A 19,911-nucleotide genomic window follows, 5' to 3' on the forward strand; every position below is an offset into this window, starting at 1 on the left:
CGGTCCTGTGCGGCGGCGGGGTTTCCTGTGCTGCGGCAGGGGCGAGTTCTGTGCGGCGGCGGCGCCGTTGGCGGCGGCGTGGGCTGGCGGCGCCCGCCTGGCCCAGATCTCGGCCCTTTGGGCCCCATCTGGGCCTGGGTGGGCCGGCCACAGGCGTGGCGTTGGCGTGGCCATCAGGAGGCGGTGGTGAGCGGCGATGATCGGTGGGGGCTGGTGGCGTCGACGCCAGCCTGCTGCAGCGTGGCCGGCGGGGCTTAGCGGGCCCATTTCGGGCCTGGCCGGGCCAGGGGTGGCCTGGTATGCCCCGATGCCGTGTCTGGACGGCTACCGCGACTGTGCCGAAGGCGCGAGCCTCCCGCACGACGGCGGTGGAGGTGGTTCCCTCCCGCTCGGCCTCAGTGCTACTGTTCCCGTCGTTTGGATCTTCTCTCCGGTCTTCTTGGCCTCGTGGTGGTGCTCGCAGCGAGACGGCGTTGGTGGCGGCGCAACCGGGGTGGCGCATGGTTGGGCGGTGGTTTTGCTGGTCGGCTCCGATTGGCTGGTGGGGTTTGGCGTGCGGGAGAAATCCTTGTCGGTTCGTTCGGCTCCGTTGCGGTGACACCGGTGGGTTCCACTATCCCTTCTTGAAGGGTGTCGGGAGTAGCTATCCCCCACCTCCCTCCGCGTACTGGGGAAAACCCTAGGTCTTGTCTGAGCAGCAGCGTCGTCGGCGTCGCATCCCTTCTTGGAGGTGCTGCTTAGTTCACGGTAGATCGGAGCCTAGGGATGTAGTAGTTTGTATCTGGAGGGCGCAGCGGTCACGGGTCTGCCACGCTTTGTCGAGCTGCCGCTGTTGGCATTTATTTCTTTTTCTTTTTCTTTGGGCTTGATGTGCTGCTCGCCCCGGCATTGCGATGTGTTTAATGATGGTTTGCTTTGAAATACAAAGTGAAGGAAAACCCCTTTTTCAGCTAAAATTCGAGATTACAAGCCCCCCCCTCCCCCTCCCGTTTAACCATGTCAATTATTTGCTCTGTTTCTCTCATTATATATCAAGGTGACAATATTTACTTTAACATTTGTGAGCCGTTTTGGCATTAGGTACGAACATTTTGATCACAAGGTGTACGTGTCTATGTCATCGCCGTATCAACAGAACCACAAATCCTAACAAAGAACGGTGGATGTTGTGTGACGTGACCAACGGACGACTCAGGTGGCTCGCCAACCGCACCCTCTTTCCGACGCATCGGGAGGTCGGCTCGCTAGCACCAACCGAAGAGGCCACCCCGACCCGGTGGGACTATATATAACCGTTTGTGTTGCGGGGAATGTCGTTGCCACTATACGAGTTTTCTCCGTGGCCTGCTCTTCTACTATCACACTATATCGGCAACGCGCCTTGGCAAGGCGCGAGGATGCCGGTCCCAACGATATGATCAACCGATGGAAGATCAAATGGCATGATGTATCAGTATGAAGGCAAGTTTTAGCACATGTAACAGAACAACCGATTATCTGGCCGGTTCAAGAGTAAGAAGAAACATTCAATATGTACCACAAGAGTAACATCGATCATCAAGTTAAACATGGGCATGAGACTATCAAAGTTAACCCGTGCCAGAAGCAAGGCAGCATCCACTACGGTCATACGAATAGAAAAACTAATTAGTTAACATTAAGTTCAGTAATATGAGCAGAAACATAAGAAAGAAAAGGCCAACAATGGCAATGGAGGCAATAAAACTACGAAGCCATAGTTAGGCATACAATAGATAGCTTGGCTCAATTGCCTCCGTGAGTGCCATTCCATATGAACTTGATGTGAATAGTTTGTGATATAGATGACCACAAAATTATTTTTGTATAGGCAATGCACTTGAGATTTGCTTTTAAAGCATATGGACAGTGAGCGATGGTTTCCCCCTTCTAATCTTGGAAGGCGAAGACCCAGATCTGTTATTCTTTGATCCCTGCCGCCTCGAAAAAATAATTAAGACCAAGAGGATTGTTGTCAGCTTGGACCTAGCAAGATATGTCATAGTAATCATTAAGCAATCACATTGGTAAGCAACACTGGAGGGCACAGTAGAACCAAATATATACATGTTGACCATATCTTAATCATGATAGATCCAGTTTTCTGAAAATATAAACAACGAAGCTTCTATCAAGCCTAAACCCACTACTGGAAGCAAAGTAAATTTCCTTATATGCAGTGACTCTACCGTCAGTTTGGTTTGTTTGCCTGTGTGGGTGTTGACTTGCTTCAAAAGTCATAGATACAAATAGAAGCATAATATGTGGTTTTAGAAAATATATCAAGTTCTAAAGATAAATAAAACTACTTTCAGTATATATAGTAGATGCCATTGCAGATAGCACTCCAATACTAACATTAGAAAAGGTAATCTGGTTTTGGTCACACCATCAAAAAATTAGATAAACACCAGATGGCAAACAAAATACATGTTAAGCCTCCATCCTTGTGATTATTGTTTTTCTTGTTCCAGAGCTCCTGTACAAATGATTTACATGGTGATCCGGAAAAAGTTGAAGCAAGCATATAAATAGTGACCCTCCTAGTGAGTGAACAAAATGTAAAAAAAACTCATTTTCATTTAGTGCAAACTATGATTCAATCTTTTTTCTTTTTCCAACAAAAATGTTAATATTCAAAAGGTAGTTGGAGACAGGGCTACACCTTATGAAGGTTTTAATCTTACGGTTCAATGAATTGCATAGGCAGAGCACACAGTTGATGGATTCAAACTATTTTTAAGAGATGATGTGGCAAGGCTAAGAAGATGAAAATAATTAAGAAGAAAAGTTCATGCTCAACAACTTACGAAGATTTAACTGGGTAGTGCCTCATGGCAGTCATCAACCTTTGAGCCGTAGAACCGTAAGATCAAACTGAGACTCAAGCCTACATAACCATAGCAAGAAAAGGATCATCAACAAAGAGGACAAAGTGAATCAGGAACCAGGAACTGGTTCCTCTAAAAAATCATTCTAAATGACAAACTGTGAGAAGAAAAAAGAACTGGTCTAATGACATAGATGTGTTAAACGGCAAACACTACCAAGTCAGATCAAATACTCAGCCTATTTCTGTCCTTTTTCAATATTAAGAACGATTATTAGGTAACCAGGTACATAACAAAAACAAATAATGCCTACATAGTAGCTCATCTCTCTTAATGCATCTACACTGATTTCGATGTATAGTTTAGGACCAATGGAAAACCAGAAAAACACAAACAACTCACACAATAAAGCTAATACTAAATACTGCACGCCGTCGAGACCTATCTGGCGTGCAACATCTGTCACTACAGAAGGACATCGGCGTCAATCACAGCGGTAGGGCCATCAGCATAGCCAACACGAATTGCAGGCCGAACCACGGTCGCAGCTACTGACTCCAACATATTTTTGAACGTAGATATGATACATGATTGAGAATACCTAATCAGTAAAGCACCACTACCCAACCATAAACATAGAGGAAGTAATATGAGCCGAAATCTCTAATGGCATGAAAAAATTAGAGCATGTTTGACATATCATTTTAAACTACAAATATGAAATAAACTACAGCCAAGAAAGAAAACTAAGTAGCTAGAGAGCATACACTGCTTTCTAATAGGAAAGAAGGTAATTTAACTGGCAAGGTACTGCTACTGACTCCAACATGAAAGAATGAAGAAAACTTTTTTAATCAACCTCTGCCATGCTCATGTTTCTTTTGTAGTCAGTAGAGTAGTTGCAACCATGCGCATATCACTAAGCAAAAAAAAGAGAAGGTCACGACTTACTTAATGTTTGACGGCGGCAAGAGCCACGATGGCATCGGCGGCGGTGGTGGCGTCCGATCGCCAACAACCATGCATATATCAAGTGCCATGATATGTGAGGCAAGACATAGGAATACAAGAGGGAAACAAAACAGAGGCACACATGATGCATACTTTACCATACAAACTTAAGGCAGCAAGAGAGGCCCCTATAACTTGCTGGGAGCATGTCTTTCTAGTATAACAAAGTGCAGCTTACTCTTAACCAGATTAAATCAAGGACCAACAACAAACAATAAAAGATCAAGAACAACTCATATGCAATAAAGGTATGAGAGAGAAGAAATCTTTACATAAGACGACTATAAACACCAGAGCATAAATAAGCAACACCTTTAAATACAAATAAAAAGGATCCAGGGTTCATTGCATAGTGGGCTCAGATCTGACTTTCCTCGATCATATAACCTACACCCGTCTCTTATCACCAGATCAATCTTTTTATACAGTGGAGCTTCCCTGGTTATCACTCAACAAGAATGACCATCCAAGGACAGAGCAACAAGTATCACAGGATCAAAAAGGATTCTAGAGACAAGAGGGAGGATTCAACTTGATACCCACATGTGCCTCGATTGCTCGAAGGCACACTTATTTCAGACACGGCTAATCATCATCGCCCCAGCACGAAAGCCATCAGAGCATAAATAAGTAACACCTTTAAGTACAAATAAAAATAGTTCAGGGTTCATTGCATTGTGGGCTCAAATTCGGCTTTCCTCGATCATATAACCTACCCCCGTCATCTTTTATCATAGATCAATCTGTTTATACAATGGAGCTGCCCTGGTTATCACTCAACAAGAATGACCATCCTAGGACAGAACAACAAGTATCACAGGATCAAAAAGGACTCTAGAGACAAGAGGGAGGATCCAGCTTGATACCCACGGGTGCCTCGATTGCTCAAAGGCACACTTATTTCAGTCAAGGTTGTCAGGACCCGAGTGCCTCTGTCTGAAGATCCGATCGCTGCAAATAGGATTCAGTTAATTCAAACCCGTCCGAACAGGCGGGAAACGTCAGGAGCCACACATCTTCGATCGCACGGCCGAGACGTCGTCGTACCGCTTCGCCAGTTATGATGACCCGACGAGCGTCCGATCTTCATCGTGTGGCGGGGACTGCCCTGGAGGTCGATGTTCCCTTTCCGGCAAAGACCGCAACGTTTCTCTCCTTTTTGTTTTGCTTTTGCTCTTCTTTTTCCTTCCCTTTGTAAGGCTATAAAGCCAGGAGTTGGGATCGAGGTTAGGTATCTTTTTTGTTAGGGTTTCCCCCTTGCCGCCGCCAGTGTTCCTGGTCGGCTAGAACCTTTGTAACGAGCTACACTCGCTAATCATTCCTCTGAAATTCAAGCTAAACTCCACTAGTTCAGTCTCTGTTTTACTGAATTCTATGCTTGGCGGCGGTGGAGTTGGAGGAGCCATAAAATCCTTCACTTCCCACCGGACAATCTTGGCGGCAGTGTAGCTGACGGCGGCGGTGCAGGCGGCGGCAGGATCTACGGTCAAGGTCGGGTTGCAGCAAGTGCTATGAGAAATCGAGAGCAGGACAGACAGGACTTCAAGGACTTCAGGGACCATGTGCAAGACAACTTCCAGTCAATGCAGAAGTCTTTGGGGGAATTACAGGGCACACTTAACAAATTTATCTCTAGATTTCCAAAACCACATGAAACCCCACCCATTCCCAAGATATCCCTCAAGGCAGTGGACAAAATCATACACCACAAGGCCCAGTGCTTCGGCCAGTCGATGGCCTCCAAACCCCTCCTACTGCAGGCTCTGTAACTTTGGTGGATAAGCACACTGGAAAAGAACTTAACTTGGATGGCAGCACCAAAATTTCGTACAGGCACCCCCACTTTGCGGACAACAAACTTCTCCCACCTAATGCCAGAGCAACTACTGCAATTCCTAAAATAGGAAACATGCAACAAATCACTCAGTTAGAACAAGAGCAAGCTGAGGAGCAGGTTCAGCAAATAGCTGGCAAAGGGGGCAATGCACAGAGAGATCAAGTCCAAGACAACAGAAGACCTCTGACTTTGGTGAAACCTGCTAAGTATAACATACCGGAGTTTGATGGCAGTGGAACTGACTCTTGGATCCAAACCATTGAAATGTACTTTGAAGCTGCTAGGACACCACTGGAGCAGAAAACTGAAATTGCTGTCACTTAAAGGGGCCAGCAATAGAGTGGTGGAGAGGAACTGGAATTATTGCCAATACCCTACCCTGGTACAGGTTCTGTAGACTGATTGGAGACAGGTTTTCCGAAACTTCAGTATGTGACAATGTCAGAACTTTTCATGCTCTCAACCAAACTGGGTCTGTTAATGACTATGTGCTCAAGTTTGAACAGTCCATGAACTTACTCAGGAGGGACAACCCTGCACTGCCTGTTGATTATTAGAAAGCTAGTTTCATTGCTGGTCTGAGTGACACTATCCAACATTATGTTCAATGTCATGAACCAGCAGACCTACAAAAAGCTATCTGGTTGGCCAGAAGAATGGAACAAGCTCAGCCCAGCAAGAAAACACCAGTGGCTTATATTAATCAGCCAGTTAGAAGGCAACTTCAGTTGGACCTAGGAAAGCCACCTCCTAACAACACACCTACTGTCATCCAACGGGCCAGAATGAAAGGAATCTGCTACCAGTGCAAAGAACCATGGTTTCCTGGCCACAAGAAAGTTTGCAAATTGGCAAATCAAATGCAGATACAAGCCTTGCAAGAGACCTGCCCTGAGGATGCAGAACTGGTCTACTACACTGCTGATGATACTGAAGCTCCACCTCCCACTGACTTGGATGACACTCCCTTGCAAATCTCCATGCATGCCCTCATGGGAGTCACTTCCTCCAAGCTGAGTTTCACTGTTACAGTCATGTTGGGAGACAGACCTGCAACTGACCTCATTGACAGTGGCAGCACCGCAACATTTGTAACTCCTGCACTTGCAAAGCTGGCTCTGTGTGCTCTTACTCCAACTAAGAAAAAGAAAGTGTTAGTTGCCAATGGAGCAACTCTATGGACTGAATTCATTGCCACCCAGTGCCCTTTTGTGGTGCAAGGAACTAAATTTTCCCATGATTTCCGAGTCCTACAGTTGCAAGGTTATGATGTGATATTGGGAGCTGATTGGATGAAAACTGTTAGTCCTGTCCAGCTAGATTTTGAGGAAATGGAAGTGCAAGTCACACTGAAATCAGGAGAAAAGAAAATCTTCAAGGATGAAAGCTTACCCAGTGAGCCAGTTCAAGAAATGGACAGCATGGAGCACTTATCTGATGACACTATCTGTGGGGCTGTGTTGCTACTAAACAAAATTGCTCTGACAGAACATGAGGACACTGTTGTTCCCCTACCTGTCCAAGAACTTCTAGGTCAGTACAAGGATATTTTTGGAACTCCTACTGATTTACCTCCTAAGAGAAATGTTGATCATGCAATTCCTTTTGAATCTGGTGCAAAAGTTATAAACCAAAGGCCATACAGATTACCTTATCACCAAAAGGAAGCTATGGGAAATATCATTCAGGAAATGATTAAAAATAAGGTAATCAAAGATAGTTCAAGTCCTTACTCCTCTCCTGCAATTTTGGTGAAAAAGAAAGATCTATCCTGGAGACTTTGCAATGACTTCAGAAAGGTCAATACTCAGACTATCAAAAACAAATACCCCATCCCTGTTATTGAGGATTTGTTGGATGAATTGCATGGAGCCACTGTTTTCACTAAGCTTGATCTCAGAAGTGGATACCATCAGATCAGAATGAAGGAAGAGGATATTGAGAAAACTGCTTTTAGCACTCACTGTGGGCACTATGAATACTTGGTTATGCCCTTTGGTTTAACCAATGCTCCTGCAACTTTCCAAATGCTCATGAATACTATCTTAGCCAAGTATCTCAGAAAATTTGTACTAGTATTCTTTGATGATATTTTGGTGTTCAATAAAAATATGAAGGAGCACATAATCCACTTGCAACAGGTATTTGAAACTCTCAAGGAACACCAGCTGTATATTAAAGCAAGCAAATGTGTCTTTGCTCAGCCTCAGGTGGAGTACTTGGGACATGTTATTAGGGCTGATGGAGTTGCAACTGACCCAGTCAAAATTCAGGTTGTACAACAATGGCCAGAACCTGAAAATGTCACACAGCTCAGGAGCTTTTTAGGGTTGACAAGTTACTATAGAAGATTTGTGGAAAAGTATGGACTCATTTGCAGGCCACTGTTTAACTCCCTGAAAAAGGACAGTTTCACTTGGGGGCAAGAGCAAGTTCAAGCTTTCAATACCCTGAAGAACAAAATGACACAAGCCCCAGTGTTGGCCCTACCAGACTTCTCCAAGCCTTTCATCTTGGAAACAGATGCTTGTGCCTATGGACTGGGTGCAGTTCTAATGCAAGAGGGGAGACCTATTTCCTTTTTCAGTAAAGCAATTGGCCCTAGAGCAGCTGCATATTCCACTTATGACAAGAAAGCTTTAGCAATTATTGAAGCTCTCAAGCACTGGAAACATTATTTTGCTGCATCCTCTCTCATAATAGAACTGATCAACAGAGTTTAAAATATATACAAGAACAAAAACTTACCGAGGATTCAGCACAAGCTTCTGGTCAAACTCCTTGGCTACAATTACACTGTGGAGTACAAGCAGGGCAAGAAAAATAAAGTGGTTGATGCCCTTTCCAGGGTGCACCACAAAATTCATGCTCTAATTGCTTCTACTGTCAAACCTGCCTGGGTAACTGAAGTTGTTGACAGCTACAAGAATGACCAAATATGCAAGGATCTCCTAGCTCAACTAACTATAAACCCTGATTCTGTGCCCAACTACACTGTGCAACAGGGTGTGCTCAGATACAAAAATAGAATTGTCATTGGAGCTGATAATACCATCAGAACTAAATTGCTAGCTGCTTTACATAGCTCTGAACTTGGTGGCCATTCTGGTCAAAGAGCTACATACCAAAGAGTTAAGCTTCTCTTCCATTGGCCTGGCATGAAGCAATTTGTTGTTGACTATATTAAACAATGCCCAACCTGTCAAATAAACAAAGCTGAACACTGCAAGTACCCTGGGCTGCTCCAACCTCTGCCAGTCCCAGACTTTGCCTGGTGCCACATAAGCATGGATTTTATGGAAGGTCTTCCTACTTCTCACAACAAGAACATGATTTTGGTTGTGGTGGACAGGTTCACTAAATACAACCACTTTATCCCAATGAAACACCCCATTACAGCTAATATTGTAGCTAAGGCTTTCACTGATAACATCTTCAAACTCCATGGGTTACCAGCTGTGATTGTCACTGACAGAGACAAAATCTTCACTAGCAAGCTCTGGCAGGACTTGTTCAAGAAGTTGGGAATAAAATTACACATGAGCACTTCGTACCACCCTCAGTCTGATGGTCAGACAGAGAGAGTTAACCAATGCTTGGAAAATTATCTCAGATGCATGGCTTTCATCCAACCACAAAAGTGGCTCAACTGGTTATCCCTAGCAGAGTGGTGGTACAACACTAGCTATCACACAGCTCTCAAGATCACCCCATTCCAAGCCTTGTATGGCAGACCTCCTCATATGTTGCTGAATCTGCTCTTTATCCTGTGGAAGAACTGGAACAGTTCCCTGATGTACTCACTGCTGAACAAACCGCAGCACATATTAAAGAACACCTCTTGAGGGCTCAAGCCAGAATGAAACATTACGCCGACAAGAAGAGATCTGAGAGAACATTGGAAGTTGGTGACATGGTATACCTAAAACTACAACCTTACAGGCATACCACTCTCAATATCCATAGATGTCTCAAGTTGCATTCCAAATTTTATGGCCCATTCAGAGTTATCCTGAAAGTTGGTACAATGGCTTACAAGCTCCTTCTTCCCGACGATTGCAAACTGGATGATACTTTTCATGTGAGCCAGCTCAAGAAGCATATTGGCCCAATGGCGATTCCAAACCCCAAGCTCCCCTTGCTCAACCCGGATGGAACAATCTTACTAGAACCAGAACAACTGCTCGAACGCAAACTGGTACCGCGTGTGCAAGGCAACATCAGTATCCCCGTGGTTCGATGGCTCATCAAATGGAGTAATCTACCTCTGGAGGAGGCCACTTGGGAGGACGCCACATTCATACAAAAAGTGTTTCCTAATTTCCAGCCCTGAGGACAGGTCTGATCTGGAAGGGGGGGAGTTGTCAGGACCCGAGTGCCTCTGTCTGAAGATCCGATCGCTGCAAATAGGATTCAGTTAATTCAAACCCGTCCGAACAGGCGGGAAACGTCAGGAGCCACACATCTTCGATCGCACGGCCGAGACGTCGTCGTACCGCTTCACCAGTTATGATGACCCGACGAGCGTCCGATCTTCATCGTGTGGCGGGGACTGCCCTGGAGGTCGCTGTTCCCTTTCCGGCAAAGACCGCAACGTTTCTCTCCTTTCTGTTTTGCTTTTGCTCTTCTTTTTCCTTCCCTTTGTAAGGCTATAAAGCCAGGAGTTGGGATCGAGGTTAGGTATCTTTTTTGTTAGGGTTTCCCCCTTGCCGCCGCCAGTGTTCCTGGTCGGCTAGAACCTCTGTAACGAGCTAGACTCGCTAATCATTCCTCTGAAATTCAAGCTAAACTCCACTAGTTCAGTCTCTGTTTTACTGAATTCCATGCTTCAGACCACCTGGGTCTGACAGGTTGATCATCATCGCCCTAGCACGAACACTACTGGTCAATTTAGCAAATCCAGGAGCATAACTATACAAACAGAGCATCCACATGTAAACCAGATCATCGCAGGAACTCCTATTATAGAAACCAAACATGAACTCAGCCTGCAAACCCTAGAATAGCATGCATCTACAACTAAAGAGCTCAAGTAGGAACCGATGCATGAGCAGGGAATAGAGCATCAACCAGACGAGCACCACATCAATATAGCCACGGCCATGTCCAATGCAGTAGCCGAAGCATATGAGCAGGAGGAAGATGGAGCTCACCAAGGGAGGTTGTAGCCGAGGCAGTACTCAGTGGGCACCGGGTTGCGCCTGAACACCGTCCAACCGGCGAGGAACCACGTCGGAGTTACGCCTTGCACTGCCCCACCGACGAGCCTGCATACCATAGGAAGAAAAGGATCATCAGCCAAATTAGGAACCAGTTCCTGGTGAAGAAAAAAGAACATATTCTGATTCCTATAAAAATCAACTTTAGATGACAACCCCTGGTAAGAAAAATCAAGAAGCAACAATCTTAAAGGGAGTAGCATCGATCCCTAAGCCACACAAGCATCATACAGCAGCAACTACAACCTACACCATAGGGGGGGGAATCCATAAATGCAAGGCATAAGTGGGAAAAATTGCAACAGATGCAAGGAAGAATATATTACCAGGAGTCTAAAATAATATTTTCATTCAGCAAGGTGCCATGGCTGAGTATGCTTGCCCATCCTAATTGTCAATCCTTAAGACAAACTATTTTGTGCATAAAGGTGAACATTTTTTATCTTTCTACAGTAAGAAATAAAAGGTTTATTATGGCATTTCATAAATGATTTAGTCGCGCCTCAACATATAAGAAGTAACAATAAACCAGAAGAAACAATTATGTCTTTGCTTTCCCTCTATATAAGTAAGAATAAAAGGTTTATTATGGCATTTCATAAATGATTTAGTCGCGCCTCAACATATAAGAAGTAACAATAAACCAGAAGAAACAATTATGTCTTTGCTTTCCCTCTATATAAAGAATGTCCATATTATTCCTAGGAGGCATGTTGCCATCAAGTTTCTTGTTGAACTGCCTAATTTCGACATTTAACAATGATGCATATCATTTTAGAAGACTAAATACCTTGCCACTACAACCATAGTCACCGTCATCAACTTGCACATCCTAATTTTGACATAGTAACCTTTAATAATGATCGGAACCTGTATTGAGAACCTAGTCGCCGTCAACCACTACAACCATAAACAACACAAATAAATGATGTAACCAGCTCATACAAATTTGTGGTTTTTCTTCTCTGCGGAGCTTATACTAATATTTCTACATGCTAACAACACAACATAACATCATACTTAAATGTGCATCTGCTAATCTAACAAATATCCCCATCTCAAACAGAAAGCTGTAGATATTTCCACACAGTCGATGGCCAAATCACTGTACTGAATTTAATCTAGCTCCTAAAAACATCACCTGGATAACAATTGCAACCACGACATATTTGTCCTATGATTATATGGCTAAGAAAGGACCAAACTTCTCTAGTTACTTAAATACATGCAAGCTGGTGCAACTAACTAAGATAAAGGTTAGTATAAGTTTCCTAAATAAATTTAGGTTAAAAGTCAAATCAACTAAAGTTTTTTTGTTCTTGCTATACACTGGCATATGGGATCGGTAACCCACGCACTCTGCTCCAACCCAACAAAAATAGAGAAAACAGAGCATCAATCTTGCTTTCTTTAACGCTAAAGAGATCGGTCCCAAAAGGCCTTGCTCAGGAACCAGCAAGGCATCATGTTGTGTTTCCCACAAAGACCATGAAGCATAAGCAACTAATCAGAGAAGTAGACACAAACTTGGTTACCTAGGCTCGAAATGCAGGGTTGGCGGCTACTCACCTAGGCTCGAAGTAGCTGTCTCTGTCGTCGGGTCATGGACAGTAAGGCGGGATAGATTCTTCTTGGGTTCCTCTCCCTTTGTGTGGTGGCGGCCTGAGCTTCTCCTGCCGAGCGCCAAGGAGGAAGAGATCGAGCAGAATCGGTGAGTGGGTGACTTTCGTAATGCAAAATCGGTGAAACTAAAAATGCATGCTATAGTTTGAAGCAAAGAAGTAGCATACGCATTGGAGACATCATTGTTTTAATTATAGAAGTGGCATCAAATTAAAAAATACACAAAAATAATCTAAGAATATTATCATTATAGAGCAATAATTTCTGAACTTGGTGTCTATCAAAAGTAAAATAATATAAGGAAATCTCTCTACTATCACTACAACATTGCAAACCAAACCAATCAGTAGTATAACAATCAGATCGATGATAGGGGCTTTTTCCCATGATTTCCATGTAAAATAGCATCAGTAGTACATGAATTATGCATAATCACGTTTTTGTTTGTGTTTGCAATGCATGGTGTGTTATCAATAGCTTCTCTGACCAATAGGTAACAACCATCTCTAGCTGAAAATTCCATCACATATCATGTCGTGGATTGAAAATCTGGTACGTTTATCCGATGAGAACACCTACAGATTATGTGCGGATACAAAGCACCACGATGGCAGCCCCAAGATAAGGTGTGTGAAGGAGGAGGGGAGAGGAGAAGATATCCAACCTCGAGCCGGCACACGAGCTGGGATAGTGCGGGTGTGGATGGCAGCAGAGCGGGCACAGAGAAACCGAACGTATGGTCTCGATGTTGTTCTTCATGCCGTCGTTGCACGCCTCCCTGCACATCACCGGCCAAAACAACCACACGCATGAACATCTAGCTCACAATCACATAAACCTGAGAGTTGTGTATTCTCTCATAACTCGTACAAAACATGAGTTGTGTATGTATTCTTAGGAAGATATTAAAATTGCATCAAGTAGCAGGCAGTCTATTGTATATATTTTTTTACAGAGGTAATGTGAATATAAGATAAGATGGTAGTATAAGATATCACAAAATATGCTACAAACATGTATATTTCATGGATAGATGGAGTGGCCTGAAATTGCATGCAAGAGGTTGAGAAAAGAAGAAGAATACTTGTTAAAGAATTACCGGAACAAAGGCAAAGTCTGCGAGAATTCCCACAAAATAATGATTTTGGACATGTATACTAGGAGAGGTGTCACCACTACATCCATGAGACCACCACGGACAGAGCTACAAGAAAGTAATACAAAAAAAATTCTTATCGATGGTCGGATGTGCACATTCTATCCATTGGTATATGTCGAAGAATGTAGTATTACTTTGACATTTAGCAAGTTGAATGGATAGTACATAACAATTAAGGCAAGTCATTTTTCCAAAAGGTGCATGAAACTCAGATATCAGTCTATATAGCACACCACGGTAGCTAATGAGAGAGAGATCGGGAGAGCAACCTGCAACACCCAGGTCAGGTTCTACGCGGTGATCAAAGAAGTTGCGCGACAAAGTAAGCAAGCGCACCCAGCGCCACCAGTCGCTAGTCAGAAGCAAACTATTATTAGGAAAGAAGAGGTGCATCACAATTGCTCATTTTCGTGTTAAGAAATTAGATTGACACCAGATGGCAAACTATAATACATATACAAAGATCAAGTACTCTCATGATGCATAGCATCCATTAAACTAAATTATACCTTTTAAGCGCGCGCACACACACACCGCAAACTGATCTGGAACTTGGAAGTATGTTCTTTTTAAACCATAAATCTTACATGCAGCTTTAAATTTAGTAAAATTTTAGTTACATTCTTTTTAATTTTCAACACCCTGGAACCTAGATAAAATCCCCCAGTAATATCCTAATCGCATCAATTGCAAAACTACATATAGTGAATAATCAGAATCAGACATGTAGCTGAACCCAGTCTCAGTTTGCTGATCAACATAGATAAGATTCGACTCCTGCAGTAGCCAATATCCAATTCCAAACAGAGAGAAGATTATACAGGGTCTAAACAATCTCTAAGAAAAATATTATACAGATTGATTGATTAGTACGCAAACTGTCGGTATATATAATATACCTGATCCCAACCAAACTCATTCTAGAGTAGCGACATGTTGTCTGCTATGTGGAAGGCGCCGTTCTCGTAGAAGAGGGCTAGCTCGCTGCAGTAGCCGGGCCTTCCCATCAGCCAGATCACCACTGGGTCCTCCTTGTGCCACCTGAATTCGAAGAAGTAGAACAGCCTCCACGAAAAAGTGGCAGATGTAAGGCATAGGATCATCATGAGAAACGCAACATGAACGAAGAGGCTGGAGGCTGCATGAGTGAGCTCACCTGGCGTCATGAGTGGTGGGGAGGCGGTAGCACTCAGTGTGGTGCCCGAGGTTGCTCACCGACGTCACAACGACGACTTTGGATAGAATCACCGCCCAAAAGGATCAAATATTCAAGTGCGGCGCATAGTTCCTTCAAGATAAAAAGAACAGCTGACTATGTGATGTTTCAAATAGTCCGTCCATAGTAGTGTACTGTGATATATTCAAGTAGTCCATCCAAAGTAGTGTACTGTGATATAAATATATAACGAATGATCACTTACTGATTAGGATCTCCTCCATAGCTAGCAATAGTATCACAAATAAATGAAAATGCCTCAAAAGCATCACTGACCATGTCACTTATTGTTCCTTGGGGCAAATTTCTGCAAGATATATTTACATATTTCATCAACCAGACATATGTCAATCTATACTTACTCGCCTAGAAGTCATGAAATTAGATAGAAATGCCATCAAAGGGTAAGCACCTATAATCAATGCAAGCGACTATAATTCCACGCTCCGCTAACCGTCTTCCAAGAAGAGCACCCCACGCCCTGTAACTAAACAGAATCATGACCATCAACAACGGAAGTCACGGAGAAAGGTGTCTTGATATGTACCTTATCTCCTCCTCTATATGGACCAGCTGGTGATAGATGTGTGGCTGTAGAGAGAGAGTTGACAGTAAACAAACCGAAAGCAATGAAAAAGGAAAACAAAGAGACTTATTACATAGGTGTATTATAAATTTTCTTGAACGGGGTATTAAATTGCCTTTCCTTTAACATTATCAAATTCCACATAATCCATGCTTTCATGGATATTATACATAGGCTGGGGGGACATTCATGCTTCCTTGAAGCACTGGTCTAATATAAAAAGAACCTTTGCTTCAGAAATATAAGTTGAAAAAAAAGAGCTGCTGATATACAATGTAAGAGTAGGACAGAGAAAATACTACACTAAATTCCTGCTCCTGTCATTTAACTAAAAAGTGAAAACCTAACCAAATATTCAATGGAATTGCTTATACTCTTCGTCCCAGCAAATCTTTCAAGTGTGTACAGAACTGCTGATGGAACGTAAGCCTATACACTACATAATCTGAACTCTTTTGGAAGGGAATTAATAAGAAATACATAAGTTGGAAATTACTGAGTAAATAAAAGAGCACACATATTACATATATAATCTTCCCGGCAGTCTATAGGAGTTTTGTCGAACACCTACAGACAAATCTTGAGGAAGATAAGCTACCCTTCCGATCTAAATCATCGTCACCCTTCCGAGCGCGAGCGGAGGCGGCGGCGCGAGGGCGAGCGGGAGAGGAGGCGCGTGGGAGGGGAGGGGAACGAGAGAGAGAGATAGGGAGAGGAGGCGCTCGGGAGGGGAGAGGAGGAGGCTAGGGTTAACCACAGGAGCCGGTCCTTTTATACCCGCGCAAGTGAAATGACGAAAATGCCCCCGGCTGGACAGACTATTTACGAGCGGTGGCACGAAATGGGAGTAACTATTCATTCCAGCAGTAACTTTTTTTTATCCGACGGACGAGGTCGTTCCAGGGGTCGATCCGACGGCCCAAGATCCATCAAGCAACCAGATCCAACGGCCAGGAATCCCAAATCGCTGAGGAACGGGCTGAGGAGCTTCTATTCTTATCTCTTATCTCTTGATTCCGCTCCACCATCCTACACCAAAAGAGTGATTCCGCTCCACCATCCTACAGTTCTCGTACCATCTGATGAAACCTATGTAAGACGCAATGCAGGACGTATGTGTTCTCTTTTTGACGGGCAGGTTGTATGTGTTCTCGTACCATAAAAAGAATTAAAGTTCAGGGATGTGTGTGCCTGCATATGTGTTAAATCCAGCAAAATTAAATCCAGATCTGGATCAAGCAAACAAAAATTTAGAATGGGCAAAAAATAAAATGCAAGGCTATCAAGAAAAATTAAATTGAAATATTAATAAACACACAAAGATTCAAAATTAGCAATGCATGGAAACAATATGTACCAGGAGTGGTAAATCTGAAGCGCCTGGGTATACATCATGGGTTGAACAACCAAGATGGCTGCCATGGTGTCCAGTCGTCGAGCGCCTAAGGAAGTTCAACCTTGTGATTCAACCACCAATATGTCATGCGAGGCTATGTACTCAATCCAGCAAAATTAAATTTATAAATTAATCAACCATACAAAAGTTCAGAATTAGAAATTAAATTTAGATATTAATCAAGCACACAAAAATTCAGAATTTGCAATATAGAGGGCAACAATGTATACCTATAGGAGGTGTAAATCTGAGGCGTTTGTGTATTTTGCAAGGGAAGAACAACCAAGATCACTGGGCGGGCATCCAATTCGTCCAGTACCTAAGGAAGTACATGACCTCTAAGTTTAGAAGTGTGGTCGGCATGGGATGTGTATTGTTTGTGTCAGCAAAAGAAAAAAATAGTGCAGAAGACAGGAGTACATGACCTCCAATTCCAAAGTGTGGCCAGCTTAGATCGTAGGTCACCATCCTCACCCAGTAGAAGCTTTCCATTAGAGTCGAGGCAAAAATTTAACCTGCAGTGCTTATAAAAGATGGGAAGGTGTCTGGGATACAATGGATTCATCACATCACACGCAGAAAGTAGAGGCCGTGATCCTATAATGTAATAAGATATGCACCAAACCTGAAGGTGTTGTCATGGGGGACGTCGCTGATCAAGCCGGACTCCTCGCCACCGGCAACGGTCGTGGAGCAGAACAATAGCGGACAGAGGCTCCATCGATAGTTCCCTGCTCGATGATCTAAGGATCTGGGCGGCCGGCCACTAAACAACGAACAACCCGCGTCCCAAGTCTCAGCATCCAAAGGGCATGCCTAAGGAGATCGACAAACATGCGCATGGGTTGAATCGGCTTGCTCCTCGACGACCCGGGCCGGGGTGCGTGGCAATGGAACCAAGGTCGGGCATGCGCCCTAGCTCCCAGGGTGGTGTCGATGGCGATGAAGACCGGTGGCCATGCGGGATGAGCGGGATTCAAGCCGAGATTTGATGGGGATCGCTGGCTAGCAGACGTACGTGAGGAGCGACCTTCACATGAAGATTGGCTGGAGATCACTGTGAGGCAGGGGCAATTAGTTATTTTCTCGAGCGGAGAGGAGAGGATCCGGCGCTGTCTGTAGCTGAGGCATGGGAATTAGTAATTTTCTGAGGGGAGAGGAGTCGATCCGCCGTAGTCTGTACTCTGTAGTCGTAGGCAGGCAGTGGATCCGTCGCTCTCTTTTATTTTTCATGATGAGGGGAAGAGCGCTAGGAGAGAGGCCGAGAGGGTCCGGTGTCGATTGGTTGGGATTTGCAACTGAACGCTGGGCATTATGATGACGTGGACATTGTGTATGTTGAGAGAATTGGTAGAAATGGGGAGCAACTTCTTAAGAATGTAAAATGTGTGAAAAGCTTCCTACAGACCAATCCACACTTCAGGTTGTGGAAGAAATACTTTCAGGTGACGCCCCTGGAAAATGGGGCAAGCTCTACGAGTGCGGCGAGCCAACATTCAATTGAAGCCACATGCCAAATACTTTAGCCTAGGATTACCCAATTTAGTCAAGAAATGGAAAATGGATCTGATTCTACTATCCGGATGTCCCAATACATAGCATAGCCAAAGGACTCCCGTCGTACTCGTCTGCCCGGCCTCAACGCCGACGTTCATAGGGCATGAAACCATCCATTACGGAGATGTAGGACGTTGAGCACCTCCACCAGAAAGTTCAACGCCTCATCAACACCGCCTCACAGGGATGGAGATTTTGTTTACTTGGCTAGATAGGAGGACACAACCCCTTAGGCTAGGCCCAACCCAATGTATGAGTACGTCGGACCCTTGGAAGACATTGAGTAGTTTCCCATCAACTACGATGCAAAGCCGCTTCAGACGACAACGACCATGATAGTAAAAGCAAGGGCAGACGACATACCAACCAAGTCCACCATCCAACCGTATTCCCTTCAACCTCCGCCCATGAATGTATGTATCTCTCACCCAGCTTCTCACCTGTCATTTCTTATTTGTCTCCTTCAACCGCTTACATGTGAGAATCATGCTATTTTAGCACATTTTTCGCAACCCCTTGATCCAGCCTATAGATTTTGATCCCTTGGTCCCATATATTCAAGGAGGCTTTTGGTTCATTTCATACTATAGGAGCGTCAAGGGCTACAAACATCTTATCTCCATGAATCTGTTCCCCGGGAACACGGCCTCAATAGACATACACTAGTCGTATGAGTGTATCACCAACGCACGCAACAACGACGATGAGGATGCCCTGCCTAGTTCCAGCGACATCTCCAATGGAAAGTTGGGGCGACAGACCACGAAGAAGAGCATGATGGCAACGACGATCACCTTAATGAGAACACAGCCGCGCACTCCGCCAAGAACCAAAAGGAAAACGCAGAAAGCAGACATTAGAAAATATGCGCACTAAGGTTTGCACCTCCTCGTGTGCACACAGAAGAGAGCAGATAGGCAAGCATCCATGAACATCGCTCGAAGGCCAACTCTGGGTAGGAATAACATGGACATGAACCCATGGCGAGCTCGGCGGTGGGTAGGAGCATGGAATCTTTCGCCGACAATGGGTGTTGGGGAACGTTGCAGAAAACAAAAATTTCCTACGGTTTCACCAAGATCCATCTATGAGTTCATCTAGCAACGAGTGATTGGATTGCATCTACATACCTTTGTAAATCACGCGCGGAAGCGTTCAAAGAACGGGGATGAGGAAGACGTACTCGACGTGATCCAAATCACCGGAGATCCTAGCGCCGAACGGACGGCACCTCCGTGTTCAACACACGTACGGTCAGTGTGACGTCTCCTCCTTCTTGATCCAGCAAGGGGGAAGGAGAAGTTGATGAAGATCCAGCAGCACGACGGCGTGGTGGTGGATGCAGGGCGTCACCGCAGCAGGGCTTCGCCGTTATACTGCAAGAGGGAGAGGTGTAGCAGGGGAAAGGGAGGCGCCAAGACCCAAGGGTGCGGCTGCCCCTCCCTCCCCCCCCCCCTT

The 19,911-nt window shown here is 44.4% G+C and overlaps 1 long non-coding RNA gene across 17 annotated transcripts; it reads right to left on the reverse strand.

The window, feature by feature from the left end:
- Nucleotides 1-1,513: 1,513 nt before the first annotated feature.
- On the reverse strand, nt 1,514-18,098 carry LOC119268355. 17 transcript variants are annotated; one of them, XR_005133105.1, is made up of 16 exons: nt 17,522-18,098; nt 17,322-17,411; nt 17,127-17,215; nt 16,858-16,957; nt 15,462-15,505; nt 15,327-15,395; nt 15,120-15,221; nt 14,855-14,986; nt 14,598-14,763; nt 13,639-13,743; nt 13,204-13,317; nt 12,486-12,589; nt 3,801-10,964; nt 2,829-2,908; nt 2,449-2,497; nt 1,514-1,952 (listed from the first exon to the last, which is right to left on the reverse strand). It is a non-coding gene; the product is annotated as an uncharacterized LOC119268355 (long non-coding RNA). The 17 variants fall into 17 exon arrangements; XR_005133104.1 differs by having other exon boundaries at nt 1,514-2,004; XR_005133098.1 differs by lacking the exon at nt 2,449-2,497 and adding an exon at nt 13,968-14,050 and having other exon boundaries at nt 1,514-2,004.
- Nucleotides 18,099-19,911: the final 1,813 nt, after the last annotated feature.

The sequence above is a fragment of the Triticum dicoccoides genome, chromosome 3A (genome assembly GCF_002162155.2).
Source record: "Triticum dicoccoides isolate Atlit2015 ecotype Zavitan chromosome 3A, WEW_v2.0, whole genome shotgun sequence".
NCBI lineage: Eukaryota > Viridiplantae > Streptophyta > Magnoliopsida > Poales > Poaceae > Triticum > Triticum dicoccoides.